The sequence below is a fragment of the Pan paniscus genome, chromosome 6 (genome assembly GCF_029289425.2).
Source record: "Pan paniscus chromosome 6, NHGRI_mPanPan1-v2.0_pri, whole genome shotgun sequence".
NCBI lineage: Eukaryota > Metazoa > Chordata > Mammalia > Primates > Hominidae > Pan > Pan paniscus.
Genome location: NC_073255.2, coordinates 19,034,741 through 19,049,214, shown reverse-complemented (window position 1 = coordinate 19,049,214; position 14,474 = coordinate 19,034,741). Strand labels below are relative to the sequence as shown.

Sequence of the window (14,474 nt, the reverse complement as noted above, 5' to 3'; positions counted from 1 at the left end):
TTAAAAAGTCCTTGCCCACCCTAACATCATAAAGCATTTTCTCTGTGATTTCTTCTAGTTGTTTCATAGTTTCAAACTTTACATTTAAATCTTTAATTCATTTTGAGTTGATTTTTGTACATAACATGAGTCAGGGTCTAGTCTCATTCTTTTGCATGTGATTATTGAATTTTCCTAGCACCATTTATTGAAGAGACTACTTTTTCCCCAATGTGTGTTTTTGGCATCTTTGTCAAAAATCAGTTGGCTGTAGGTGTTGAATGTATTTCTGGTCTCTCCATTCTATTCTATTAGTCTATGTGTCTGTTTCTGTGCCAGCGCCATGTTGTTTTGGTTACTATATCTTTGTATAATACTGTATTTTGAAGTCAGGTAGTGTGATCCCTTCCACTTTGTTCTTTTTGCTCAGTATGTCTTTGGCTATTTAGGGTATTTTGTAGTTCTACGGAATTTTATAGTTGTTGTTTTTTTTCTATTTCTCTGAAGCAGGGGTCCCTAACCCCCAGGCCACAAACAGGCATATGGGTCTGTGGCCTATCAGGAACTGGGTCGCGTAGCAGGAGGTGAGCAGCAGGTGAGAGTGAAGCTTCATCTGTATTTTATAGCTGCTCCCCATCACTCGCATTACCGCCTGAGCTCAGACTCCTGTCAAATCAGCATCTGCATTAGATTCTCATAGGAGTGCAAACCCTATTGTGAACTGCGCATGCAGGGGATCTAGGTTGAGCACTCTGTATGTGAATCTAACACCTGATGATCTGTCAGTGTTTCCCATCACCCCTAGATGGTATCATCTGGTTGCAGGAAAACAAGCTTAGGGGTCCCACTGACTCAACATTATAGTGAGTTGTATTCTTACATTGTAATACATAATGAAATAATATATAACTATATATTACAATGTAATAATATGAATAAAGTGCTAATAATATAAAGTGCACAATAAATGCAATGCACTTGGATCATCTCAAAACCACCTCCCAACCCTGTGGCTGGTCTGTGGAAAAACTGTCATCCATGAACCAGTCCCTGGTGCCAAAAACATTGAGGACTGCTGCTCTGAAGAATATTATAGTTATTTTGACAGGAATTGCATTAAATCTGTAGATCACTTTGGGTAGTATGACCATTTAAAAAAAAATTCTTCCAATTCATGAATATAATATGTCTTTCCATTTATTTGTGTCCTCTTCCATTTATTTCATCAAAGTTTTACAGTTTTATTGTAGAGATCTTTCACCTCCTTGGTTAAATATATTCCTAGGTATCTAGTTTTTTTTGTAACTATGGTAAAAGAAAGTTTTAAAAATTCTTTTTCAGCGAGTTCACTATTATCCTGTGGACATGCTACTGATTTGTGTATGTTGATTTTGTATCCTGCAATTTTAGTGAATTTGTTTTTCAGTTTGACTAGTTTTTGGTGGAGTCTTTACAGTTTTCTTTATGTAAAATATTACACCATCTACAAATAGGGACAATTTGACTACCTTCTTCCCAGTTTGGATGCCTTTTATTTCTTCCTCACCAACTCTGGTGACCTTTCCACCATCAGCAGCCTTCCTGTCCACTGCTTTGATGACACCCACAGTGACTATCTGTCTCATAGAACAAATAGGAAAATGACTCAGAGGATAGTCAGAAAAGCTCTCAACACAGGAGCTTTCCAGGAACCATATCGACAATGGTAGCATCACCAGTATTTAGGGCCATCTTCCAGCTTTTTACCAGACTGGCAATCAATCTTTTCCTTCAGCTCAGCAAACTGGCAAGCAATGTGAACTGTGTGACAATCCAGTACAGGGACATAGCCATCACTGATTTAGCCTGTTTGGTGCAGAATAGTCACCTGAGTAAGAAAGTCATTTGTTTCCATTGGTGGGTCATTTTTGCTGTCATCAGCAACGGTGGCACAGTGAACATCTTTGACTTGCACATCCTTGACATTGAAGCCCCCTCTGTCCCCCAGAAGAGTTTCACTCAAAGCCTCATGGTGCATTTCAACAGACTTTTCTTCAGTTGTAACATTGACTGGAGCAAAGGTAACCCAGTCACCACTCAGAACACAGTGACAGTATCAAAATCACCAATTCTGTAGAAATCCTGGAGAGGCAGACCGCAAATAAGGGCTTGTCAGTTGGATGAGTTGGTGATAGGATGCATTGCAGAGTTTCAAGCAACATAGTTCCACTGGCATTGCCATCTTTACAGGTGATTTTCCATCCCTTGAACCAATGCATGTTAGCACATGGCTCTAGCATATTGCCACAATTCCAACCAGAAATTGGCACAGATGTTGCTGTGTTGGCATTGTAGCCAATTTTCTTAAGTTTCAGCTTTCTCAATGATTCTTTGTACCTTTTCTGGCTGTAGAGTGGCTCAGTGGAATCCATTTTGTTAACAATAACTGTTTCACACCCAGTGTGTAAACCAGAAATGCATGCTCATACATCTGTTCATTCCTGGAGACACCAGTTCAAATTCACCAGCATCAGCAGCAACAATCAGGACATCACAGTCAGCCTGAAATGTGGCTGTATTCACGTTTTTCGCAAAGCACCTGTGTCCCAGACTATCAATAATTATCAAGTAGTAATTGCTGGTCTCAAATTTCCACAGGGTATCAATGGTGATACCATGTTCAGGTTCGGCTTTCAGTTTATCTAAGACCCAGGCATACTTGAAGTAACTCTTTCTTATCTCAACAGCCTCTTCCTCAAAATTTTCGATGGTTCTTTGGTCAGTCCCACCACATCTGTAGATCAAAAGTAGTGGTGGACTTGCCTGAATCAATGTGTCCAATTTTGACAATGTTGATGGGAGTCTTTTTCTTTTCTTTCCCATTTGACTTTAGGGATGGTTTTCATGACACTGGTGTTCTAGCTGCAAACGTATTGCAAAAAAAAAGTTGGTATCAGCGTTAATATCTCCTACTTCATCCTTGATTTTATTTATTTGAGTCTTCTTTCTTTTTTTTAGTTAGCCTAGCTTGTGGTTTATTGATTTTCCTTTATCATTTCAAAAAAACAAATTCTTCATTTTGTTGATCTTTTGAATTTTTGTTCTTAGTATCAATTTTGTTTATTTCTGCTCTGAGTTTTATTTCCTTCCTTCTGCTAATTTTGGCTTTAGTTTATTATTAAATTAATAACAAATCCTAGGCCTTTGAGATGCATTGTTGGATTGTTTCTTAGAAATCTTCTTTTGTGATGTAGACAATTATTACTATAAATTTCCCTTTTGGTACTGGTTTTATTGTGTCCCATGGGTTTTGGTAAGATGTGTCCCATTCTCATTTGTCTCAAGAAAATTTTAATTTTTTTTAACTTACTCACTGACCCATTGGTTATCTAAAAGGATGTTGTTTAACTTCCATGTATTTGTAACATTTCCAAAATTTTATTTTGTTAATTTCTAGTTTAGACCATAATGGCCCGAAAAGATAGCTGATATGATCTCTCTTCTTACATTTGTTGAGATTTGTTTTGTGGCCTAATATGTGATTCATCCTGGAGAACGTTCCACATGCAACCGAAAAGAATATGTATTCTAAAGCTGTTGGATGAAATGTTCTGTAAATGTCCATTAGGTCCATTTGGTCTATGGTGCAGTTTAAGTCCAGTGTTTCTTTGTTGATTTTTTGTCATTAGCTTCCCATTGTTGAAAGTGGGTGTAATCCCCTACTATTTTGTATTGTGGTCTATCTCTCCCTTTAGATCTAATAACAGTTGCTCTATATATTTGAGTGCTTTTGTGTTGGTTGCATATATATTTACAATCGTTATATCCTCTTGTTGAATTGATCCCTTTCTCATTATATATAATAACCTTCTCTGCCTCTTTTAACAGTTTTTGACTTAAAATATCTTTTATCTGATATCAATATGGCTTATTCTGTTCAATTTTTGTTTTTGTTTGCACGGAGTATCTTTTTCTATCCCTTTGCTTTCAGCCTGCCTTTTTTGAGGTGAATCTTTTTTAGGTAGTATATAGTTGGGTCTTATTTTATTTTATTTTGCCTATTCAGCCATTCTATCTCTTAATGGGAAAATTTAATCCATTTACATTCAAGGTTATTATTGTTAGATAAGAACTTACTTCTGCCATTTTGTTCATTATTTTTTCCTTATCTTGTAGATTCCTTATTTCTTTCTTCTTCTCTTGCTATTTACCTCTGTGGTTTGGTGGTTTTCTGTGGTGCTAAGCTTTATTTTCTCATTCTCATTTGATTGTCTGCTGTACATTATTTGTTTGTGATTACCACAGGCTAACATAAAGAGTCTTGTAGTTAGAATTGACTATTTTAAGATGATGGCAACTTAACTTTGGTTGCATAAAATTACTCTAGACAGTTTTCCTTCCCCCTAAAATTTATACTTTTGTTCACTTAATTTGCTTCTTTATCTGTGGTGTGTTCCTTTGCCATTAATTGTAATTCTTGGTTTTGACCATTTGACATTAAACGTTCATACTAGAGGATTGAAAGACGTATCATATCACTGGAAATATTACGAATTTGATTAATTAACTTACTCTACGTTGAGTTTTATACTTTCACTTGTTTTCCTGTTAGTAATTATGGTCCTTTTGTTTCCATTTGTAGCACTCTCAAGTGTTTCTTGTAACACCAACTTTATGGTAATGAATTCCCTTAGCTTTTTCTTATCTGCAAAAATTTTTATTTCTTCTTCATTTCTGGAAAAAATATCTTTGCTTTATATAATATTCTCAACTAACAGCTTTTTTTTCTTTCAGCACTTTGAATATATCATCCCATTCTCTACCAGCTTTAAGGTTTCTGCTGAGAAATCTGCTAATAGTGTGATGCAGATTCCCTTATAAGAGACTTGATACTTTTCTTTTGTAGATTTTAGAATTATTTCATTGTCTTTGACTTTTGACGGTTTGATTATAATATGCCTCAGAGAGAATTTTTTGGATTGAATATAATTGGGGATCTTTTAAATTCCTCAATCTGGATGTTCATAACTCTACCAATACTTGGGAATTTTTCAGCTATTATTTGGTTAAATAAATTTTCTGTGCTTTTCTCCGTCTCTTTCCCTCTGACACTCCTATTATGAGAAAATTTATTCACTTGATGGTGTCCCATAAGTCCTGTAGGCTTTCTTCATTCTCTATTTTTCTTATTTCTACTTTTTCTTCCCTTCCTCTGGCTGGGCTATTTCAAAAGACCTGTCTTCAAGTTCATAAATTCTTTCTTCTCCTTCATCTTGTCTGTTGTTGAAGCTGTCAGTTACGTATTTTTTTCATTTCGTTCATTGAATATTTCTGCTCCAATTCTGCTTGGTTCTTTTTTTATTTTCTATATATCTTTGTTGAATTTCTCATTCAGAACATGAATTGTTTTCCTGATTTATTGAATTGTTTCTCTGTGTTCTCTTATATCTTGCTCAGTTTCCTTAAAATCATAATTTTGAATTTATTTCTCAGATATTATATGAATGTCCTTTTTGGGAGTCTGTTACTGGAGACATTTTGTGGGTGCCATGTTAATTTGCTTTTTTATGTTTCTTGTGGCCCTACATTTATATCTGTGAATCTAATTGTATAGTCAATTTTTCCAACATTGTGGAGTAGCTTTTGTAGGGATAAATGTTTTCCTGTAAACAAGTCCTAGTGTTAAATGTGGTGCATTGGCTTTAGCTCTAGGTCGACTCAGTACTGTAGTCTTCATGCAGTTTCTTCAGCTGTAATCCTCATCAGTGATATATATTGCCTCAGTGCTCTAGGCTGCAGGCATTTGTGATGGCAGCAGTGTAGTTTTGCTGAGGACAGGAGCGCTAGGCTGGTTGTTGGACCCTGTGGCAATCTGTCTAGGAAAGCAGAATTATCACTGGACCAGCTGTTGGACCAAGCATGAGAGCAATGGTGCCAGGCATTCCTGCAATGGTATTTGCAGGGAAATGGGACCACCCAGACTGGCTGTCAGGCTGGGCTCAGGTGTGTGCAGGTGTGGTGATGCCAAGCAGGCCTGTGGCTATCTGTCCAGGGAGGTATGGCTGCTGCTGAACCAGATGTTGGGCCAGGCAGAGGTGCATGTGAGTACAGCAGGGCCAGGCTCTTAGCCTTCTTACTGAGATTCTCCAGAGTATTCTTCATACATTACCCCACGTGGTATTATAAATGGGAGCTTTGTACTTCATTTTAATTTTGTGATTACATTCGAAATAATTTAGTGGTAGGATTGTTTGCTGGACCATTTTAAGGTGTTATGTATGTATTCCTTTGTAGCACTTTTTTCTCTTCCATCACTGATAACATTTATTTATTTATTTATTTATTTATTTATTTATTTATTTTTCCATAAGTTATTGGGATACAGGTGATATTTGGTTACATAAGTAAGTTTTTTAGTGGTTATTTGTGACATTGTGGTGCACCCATCACCTGAGCAGTATACACTCACTATATTTGCAGTCTTTTATCCCTCGCCCCTCTCCGACTCTTCCCCCCAAGTCCCCAAAGTCTACTGTATCATTCTTATGCCTTTGCTTCCTCATAGCTTATCTCCCACATATCCATGAGAACATACGATGTTTGGTTTTCCATTCCTGAGTTATTTCTCTTAGAATAATAGTCTCCAATCTCATCCAGGGCACTGCAAATGCTGTTAATTCATTCTTTTTTATGTCTGTGTAGTATTACATTGAATATATATACCACAGTTTCTTTAACCACTCGTTGATTGATGGGCATTTGGGTTGGTTCCACAATTTTGCAATTGTGAATTGTGCTGCTATAAACATGCATGTGCAAGTATCTTTTCTGAATAATGACTTCTTTTCCTTTGTGTAGACACCCATTAGAGGGACTGCTGGATCAAATGGTAGTTCTACTTTTAGTTCTTTAAGGAATCTCCACACTGTTTTTTTATAGTGGCTGTGCTAGTTTACATTCCCACCCACAGTGTAGAAGTGTTCTCTATTCACCACATACACACCAACATCTACTTTTTTTTGATTTTTTTGATTATGGTCATTCTTGCAGGAATAAGGTGGTATAGCATTGTAGTTTTGATTTGCATTTCCTGATCATTAGTAATGAAGAGCATTTTTCATATGTTTGTTGGCCATTTGTATATCTTCTTTTGAGGATTGTCTATTCATGTCCTTAGCCCACTTTTTGATGGGATTGGTTTTTTCTTACCAATTTGTTTGAGTTTGTTGTAGATTCTGGTTATTAGTCCTTTGTCAGATGTATGGATTGTGAAGATTATCTCCCACTTTGTGGGTTGTCTGTTTACTCTGCTGACTGTTCCTTTTGCCATGCAAAAGCTCTTTAGTTTAATTAGGTCCCAGCTACTTGTCTTTGCTTTTATTGCATTTGCTTTTGGGTTCTTGGTCATGAAATCCTTGCCTAAGCCAATGTCTAGGGGAGTTTTTCCAATGTTATCTTCTAGAATTTTTATAGTTTCAGGTCTTAGGTTTAAGTCCTTAATCCATCTTGAATTGATTTTTGTATAAGGTGAGAGATAAGGATCCAGTTTTATTCTTCTAGATGTGGCTAGCCAATTATCCCAGCACCATTTGTTAAAAAGGGTGTCCTTTTCCCACTTTATGTTTTTGTTTGTTTTGTCAAAGATCAGTTGGCTGTAGTATTTGGGTTTATTTCTGGGTTCTCTATTCTGTTCCATTGGTCTATGTGCCTGTTTTTGTACCAGTACCATTCTGTTTTGGTGACTATGGCCTTACAGTATAGTTTAAAATCAGGTAATGTGATGCTTCCAGATTTGTTCTTTTTGCTTATTCTTGCTTTGTCTATGTGGGCTCTTTTTTGGTTCTATATGATTTTTAGAATTTTTTTTTCTAATTCTGTGAAGAATGATGGTGTGGTATTTTGATGGGAATTGCATTGAATTGTAGATTGCTTTTGGCAGTATGGTCATTTTCACAATATTGATTCTACCCATCCATGAGCATGGAATGTGTTTCCATTTGTTCATGTCATCTATGATTTTTTTCAATAGCGTTTTGCAGTTTTCCTTGTAGAGGTCTTTTGACTCCTTGGTTAGCTATATTCCTAAGATGTTTGTTTTGCAGCTATTGTAAAAGTGGTTGAGTTCTTTATTTGATTCTCCACTTGGTCGCCATTATTGTGTACAAGAGCTACTGATTTGTGTACATTAATCCTGCATCTGGAAACTGAATTCTTTTATCAATTCTAGGAGCTTTCTGGAGGAGTCCTTAGGGTTTTCAAGGTAAAAGATCATATCATCAGCAAACAGTGACAGTTTTACTTCCTCTTTACCAGTTTGGATGCCCTTTACTTCTTTCTCTAGTCTGATTGTTCTAACTAGGACTTCCAGTACTATGTTGAAGAGTAGTGGTGAGAGTGGGCATCCTTGTCTTGTTCCAGTTCTCAGAGGGAATGCTTTCAACTTTTCCCCATTCAGTATTATGTTGGCTGTGAGTTTGTAATAGATGGCTTTTCTTACATTAAGGTATGTCCCCTGTATACCGATTTTGCTGAGAGTTTTAATCATAAAGAGACGCTGGATTTAATCCAATGCTTTTTTTGCACCTCCTGCCAGGAGGTGGTGCTTTCCAGAGAGGAACTGGCAGTGGGCAAGGCCCTAGAACTCCCAAGATTATATGCCCTTTGTCTTCCACTACCAGGGTGAGTAGGGAAAGACAATTAGGAGGAGGGCAGGGTTAGGCATTTCTGAGCTCAGACTCTCCTTGGGTGGGTCTTGCTGCAGCTGCAGCATGGGGGATGGGGATGAGATTCCCAGGTCCCTGGACTTGTGTACCTAGGAGGATTATGGCTGCCTCTGCTGAGTCATGCAGGTTGTCAGGGAAGTGGGGGAAAGCCCACAGTCACAGGCCTCACACAGCTCCCATGCAAACTGAAGGTCCGTTCTAACTCTCACCGTGCCCCCACGAACAGCCCCGAGTTAGTTTCCAGGCAGAAGGTGAGACCGGCTTGAAAACTCACCTCCCAACTGCAAAAGAAAAGGTCTTGGTTCTTCCCCTGCCTGTGGAGTTTGCACACCAGATTTGCGCCCTCTCCTGAGTGCTAGCCAGGTGGCTTCTCACCCCGTTCAAATTGTTACAAAGTTTAGCTAGAGATTTCCTTCTCCCTGTGGAGTTTTACCCCCTGCTCCTCTGGTCACCCTCCCGTTGGATCCCTGTGGTGTGGTGCCAGGCAGGAATGGCCAGTTAGGGGACTCCAGGAGCTCTCAGGGCCTTTCTGCTGCTTCCTCTACCCCTGTACTTGGCTTGGCTTTCCAAATTGACTCAGCTCCAGGTAAAGCCGGAAACTTCTCCTGCAAATGGACTGTCAGCTTCTCTAGTGGGGGCATGTGTTGGGGAGAGGAGGGTCTCCCTTTCCCACTTCCTCAGTTGGGCACTCAGTATCTGGGGGGTCTCCCAGGCTCCGCAGGAGCAGTCCACTTCCGTCAGAGGGTCTGTATGTCCTCTCGAGATTGCTGGTTTGTTCTTGCCATCTATTGAGCTAAAATTTACCATGCGAGCTGCTCTGTCTGGAGCTGCAATCTAGTCCTGCCTCCTGTCCGCCATGATGATCCAAGAGAACTGTTAACATTTAATTGGTTAGTTCTTACTGTTGTCACAGTAACATGGAATTTAGAGTCAAGCATACCTATTTAGAAAACCAGATTTTCAATTCTATGTAAAGACTTGAACAAGTGACATAGTTTCCCTGTCAATAAAATGAGGAGAATAATACCTATCTCAAAGGACTGTTGAGAGTCTTAAATGGAAAAATGCCTATAAATCCCTTAGCAGGGAGCCTGCTCATAGCAGGCATATAGTAGATATATTAGCCTTCCCCATACAGTTTCTCCTTTATTAATAGACCTACAGTTGGATTGTATGTTCCTTCGGGTGCAAAAAGCCTGCCTTTATGTTTTACATACTTGTACTCTGAAACACAGTTTATATTAATAAATTTTTGCTAAAACTCTTCCTACCCACCCCCTTTTAAAATTTATGTCTTCTGAGTTATGTAGGTCAGGAAAAACAGGCATTTATGCTTGTGAGAAGTATATCTAAATTAAGAATCAATTAGAAGTAGATGGACATTTTGAAGACGAATCATTGAATTATTCACTTTAGTGAATGGATTTCATATGTTCCTTGGCCTTTTAAAAGTTTATTCTTGGTCCTCAGACATGTTTCATAATGTTGCTAGATAAATGAAACATCACTGGAAGGCATACAATCTACAAACACTCAAAAGGTACAACTCCATAGCTAGCCTGGTCTTACTATGGCCAAATAATGACTCAGTAAGTGTCAATATAATTAGCAATTTATGTTGATTTCAAAATGCTCCTGCTGAGTCAATGAGTACCTCCACATGGCCTCTGACAGTGGTGCAGAATGTTGCTGGACACTCTGCACAAAGGGGTTTATCCTACTCTGCTCCAGCCTTTCTCCCCCTTTCTTCAGCACCCACTATATTCTGCGAAATGCTACAACCCACATTCATTCTGTGTTTGTAATGCATTCTCTTCTGTTTCTTCACATATGGCAGTCTGAAACAATTACATAATGAGACATATTATCAGGGCATAACTGTCAAAAATGAAGACTAAGCTATGAATAAATATTACCCACTTATTAGCTGAGCTGCTCGTGTGTCCTCTAATCTATATGTGCCCCTGACTTTCAAATTTACATTCATATCCCTGATTACCTGTGTAACAGATGAATGCAGCACTAATTATTTTCACAGATTTATAAAGTTTATAAAGATTTATAAACTTTAAAATGAGAAATTCCATTCTAAAGTAGGGTTCCTTACCATTTTTGTGCTGTAGTCTTTTTGCCTGTCTGGTGAAATCTACTGACTCTTCTCAGACATAATGTTTTAAAATTTATAAAATAAAATATGTAGGCTAAAAAAGGGAGTCAGTTATATTAAAATACTGTTAAAATTTTGATTTAGAGATATATATGCTTTTCTATGAAAAATTAGATTAAAATGCTGTTAGAAATTTTGATTTAGAGATATATATGCTTTCTTATTAACAAATTAAAATCTAGAAGTTCAATAATTACTAAAATTTGACATAATGAATATAAATAACATTTTGAAAAATTACATAAGATAAAAATAAAAAAATAAAATTTAATGTGTTATTTTATTTTATAGAGACTATTGTAGATATTTTGGTATCGTAGATAATTAAAACGTATTATGTTTTCTTAAAGTAGGAAATATTGTAACAACTATAACGTGATATTTCTCAGTGACAAAGTCACAGGTGTTCCTGACTACATTTATATTTGAAAGAAATGCTTAATTTCAATTACATGTTAGTGAAAATAAAGTTGCATTTTTCCTATTCAGATTCACAGACCATGTGTTAAGAATCTTGATCCAGTATGACCCAATTTTGATGATTTTATTAAGTTTCTTCCCTCTGAAATACCTTTTATAGATGTTCTGTTTTAAATGTGAAAATACCTAATATGAAAGCTTGTCTCTGTTTACTCCCATGGAGGTATTTAAAAAGACATATAAATGCTTTCAGAAACGTATTTTGTTTTCCTTCAAAAGTATACTTTATAACATTAAATTGGACAAAAGCAACGTCTTCCTCTAGATAGACACAAATGGATTTCAGTATCATGGTGTCAGGATTTCACAGTTCTTCACAGATAACTTTTGAAGGTAGAGCTGTTTCCCACCTGAATCTCCAGGTCTGGTTGCAACTTCTGCCTTCCTATCTATGATTCTTCTTTTTCTCACACTCAAGGAAGCCAACCAGAGGCAATGACTGAGCACACTAATGAATGTTAAACTGTTCTACTTTCTTTTGTAATAAAATTATTTGGACACTTTTGGTGTTCCATGATAAATAACCAATGGATTGTGGCAATGCTCATAGTACACAAGTGTGGTGAGACTCCCTGGTGGAGAACAGCTGTTCTTTGCATGGTTACATACACTGTGGAATTAATGCTGGAACATTATGTCTTTCAGGCACTAAAAAATAAATTGCCATTTAGCATTTATAGCAGCAGTACTAAAGTGACAGCCTTAGTGACCTGAAAGTGTTCATGTTTCTCTAAAGCATAGGTGGGCAAACTTATCTAAAGGTCCACATAGTAAATATTGTCAGCTTTGTCGACCATATGGTCTCTACTGTGCCTCTGTAGTACAAAAAGAGACGTAGACAAGACCTAAACCAGTGAATGTGGCTGTGTTCCAATGAAGACTAATTGATGGGCACTGAAATTTGAATTTTATATAATTTTCAGATGTTATAGTACTTTATTTTTTTATATTTTTAAATATATAAAACCATTCTTAATTGTCGTGAGCCATACAAAAAGGGCTAGGGGCCAGATTCGGTCCATAGGTCATCTTTTGCTGCTCACACTCTTAAATATGAAGCCAGTAGCCAGGTAGCAAACCAATTAAATAGGTTGATCTAGCTGGTTAGGCCATCCCAAGGAGAACTGTTCTTAAAATAACTCTTAGCTAGAATGTGAGGTGAGGAAGTCTGATGTTCCAAAGGATACCACATATAGAAACAGAATTCAAAATTGCATAGATAGAAACTCTCTCTGTCTGAAATCAATCAGGACCCTGATCTCAAAGATTAACAGGTAGGGGGCATCAATTGTATACAGACAGATTGCAGATTGTGCTGTATCAAAAAATGTGGAAGTGTTATGGGGGCAAATTCGTGCAACACAAATTTAGTTTCATTTTGTTTTTGTTTTCTCTCCCTGAATGCCTAATTAAAAGGAGTATGGTATTTATTTGCCTTTGCTAGAGTTAGTAAACATGGCACTATTCCTATAAAATTATTTGTGTTAGCAAGAACATGAAAGTTTAAAAGCCTGGGTGTTCTAAATCTATGAGAAATATCTTCATTACTGATTATTAACAGCAGAATTGATTTTCAAGGCGTTTTTGCATGCAGAAAAACAAAGACAAATTAAAAGAAAGAAAAAAATCAGAAGGAGGGTGGTAGACAGTAGCAATATGGTGTGGGTGTAGACAGATCCCTGTGATTCATGAAAAAGTTAGGGCTCACAGATTAACTCTGTCTTGAGAAAGTGTTTCATTTCTTATAGAATGGTTCCCATCAACCAGTTTCAGATCATTGCAGAAATTAACACAGAATTCTACCTATTTAGGAATCAGGCGGTGCAAAATCTACAATACTAAATGCAAACTCCAGTCCTGTGGTGGTGGTGATCATCGTGGTGGTAGTTGTTGTTTTATAAATATCAGCAGGCACACATCTGGGACTTCAGTGCTTGCCACAATGTCGTTTTCTGGTTGACATATATCTAAGAAATGCGTATATTAACACCCAGGCTATAGAGCCAAGCACATTTTAGTGCCGGCTACAGCTGAAAGAATATGTTTCCATTCCTTGTCCATCTGTTCTTGGCAACATGAATTTAAACTAGAAACACAGAATAAGTTTCATGAGAAATAAGTCTAAATGGGGTTTAGAACAGCAAGGTGGAAGCTCTAAGTTAACATTTGATTTTGTAGCTAAAATATTGTTTTTACTTGGAGTAATCCCGTGCTACAGCTACAGCTTAAAGTTAAAAATAATAGATTTTTATTATTCACTTAAAAGTTTGGTGGCTTGGTTGCATATTCTTTTTAAAGTGCTTTTATTAAATTTACCTACGATCCTGGGCTTAACGAACTTTGAGATTGCAAAGCACTATTTGCTGCCACACAGTTGAACTACACTGAAAATAAATCATTAGCCTCTCTATACTCTATGCTAAAATGGAGTCATTAGTGAGGAGTGAGCACTTTCTGTACAAAGTGGATTCCATACAAAACACATTTGCTTGTTTTTCTAGGAGTCCGACCTCAAATATGACCAACTATTACATGGCTTTCTTGTATAATAATCATGCCTCCCACTGTATTCCACTCCTCTAGTTTTTCTGCTACTAAACAATGTACAATTATGTATTTATATTTGAAAATACACAAAAACACATAAGAATATTAAAATGGAAAAGAACCATATATATGCACCTAGACTTTGGCCTCCAAATCAAGGGTCTCAGCACTCTGAGTTAAATAGGTGAGCAGATGGGCTGTCACTGAGTCTTGGGACAGGACTGTGTGGGATTCTATTGATGTGAGTTCAACTTCTGCTTTCTGGCTGAATGCAAATATTCAGATTGGAAAGGAACCTTGAAGCTCACGCAGTCCAACCTCTACCTTTATGTTAAGATGATTTCTAAAATGTTGTAAATTCTGTCCTTTTCATATGATTGATGTATCAAATGTAGCATAGTGCATCAAAGCAATTAGGTTCACCTTTTGGCTCTGTCACTTTCTAGGTATGTGAATATGAATAATTATTAACATCTCCAATGTTTAGCTTCTCTATCTGTAAATGAGGAGAATCACATTTATCTTAAATTGGTCTGGAGCAGAAGCAAATGAGATAATATAAAGTAATTAGTCCTAGTAAATACCTAACAAGCAACAAC

The 14,474-nt window shown here is 37.0% G+C and overlaps 1 protein-coding gene across 21 annotated transcripts in view; it reads left to right on the top strand.

The window, feature by feature from the left end:
- The window catches only part of DGKB (diacylglycerol kinase beta), an 835,560-nt gene that overhangs the window by 767,677 nt on the left and 53,409 nt on the right, over positions 1-14,474 (top strand). The gene's annotated exons all lie outside the window — the stretch shown is intronic.